Source organism: Balaenoptera ricei, chromosome 20 (assembly GCF_028023285.1).
Source record: "Balaenoptera ricei isolate mBalRic1 chromosome 20, mBalRic1.hap2, whole genome shotgun sequence".
In the NCBI taxonomy this organism is placed as follows: Eukaryota; Metazoa; Chordata; class Mammalia; order Artiodactyla; family Balaenopteridae; genus Balaenoptera; species Balaenoptera ricei.
In genome coordinates this window covers 37,973,748-37,974,958 of record NC_082658.1, presented here as the reverse complement: position 1 = coordinate 37,974,958, position 1,211 = coordinate 37,973,748, and positions in this window count along the sequence as shown.

Here is a 1,211-nt window from a genome sequence, read left to right as displayed (position 1 = left end):
AATATATGTAAAAAGATTTCTATCAACTTCTGTAGACAAATATAAAACAATTCTCTCTAAAAGTATATGTGAGATATTACAGTACTCAAAATATTACCAGGTTTATCTCATCTAAAACTCACATTTATCCTCAAATATTTGTGTAAAAATGATGTTCCGGGAAGATGCCCTTTATTGTTTATTCAGGCTGCATCTACTCTCAGAATAGTAGCATTGGAAAAGCGTCCCCATGGGCCATTGAGACCCCTGGAAGACTTTTGGAGGGAAATGATGTGATGAAACAGCGTTAAAATAGGTTTATCCTAGCACAGTAGGGCAGGAAGCCCTGAGACAGGCAAGAGCAGAACAGCACTTCCTGGGGGATTGTCAAAGCAACCCCTACAAAGGGTAATATGCTTTAGTCTGGCTTTGTGTCTTTGCTCCTCTACATGGTGTCAAGGTCAGACTGGGTAGGCAGCAGCTTCAAAAGCATGGTTTGGCCTCTCTGAGAAAGCCCCTGACAACTAACCCTTCATTTTCAACTCTCCCACCTGACCATTGATTCCTAAAATGCCAACGGCATAGCTTGATTATCTCTACTTTTTTTCTTTACCCCTATTATGTTGACAATTACACGCTTTTATACGCTTTTATCAGTCAGAGATGCACCCTGTGCAACGTTATACGTAAGTCAACTTCCTAAAAAATATTTTCCCTCTCCTTCAAAGTTTTTTCAAAAAATTTCCATGGTTCTTCATTGTCTACAGGAAAAAATTCAGGGTTTTCAGATGGATTTTCAAGGGTTTCCACACAAACTGGCTCCTACCTTTCCTTCCAGACCCACCTGCCACTTAATAGTAGTAGAAGTAGTAAACATTCATTGTAGCAGTAGTGGTAATGATTGTTAACATTTACTGTGTGTTTATTATGTGCTAGGCACTATGCTAAGCATTTTATAAGCATTATCCTGTTTAATTCTCATATATTATTCTCATGCTTATAAAGTATAGTAAGTACTATTATCCCCACTTTACAGATAAGTAAACTGAGGCTTAAAAGGGTTAAATAATTTGCCCCAGGTCACACAGAGAATGAGTAGCAGAGCTGGGACTCTGAACCAGATTCTGATTAGCCCCAGAATCTGCACTCCTAACTGTTATTCTCTTCTTATTTGCTCCCCTCTAAGAATCCTTGGCTTCAAACAAACTGATCTCCTCCTTGGTTCCTCAGGC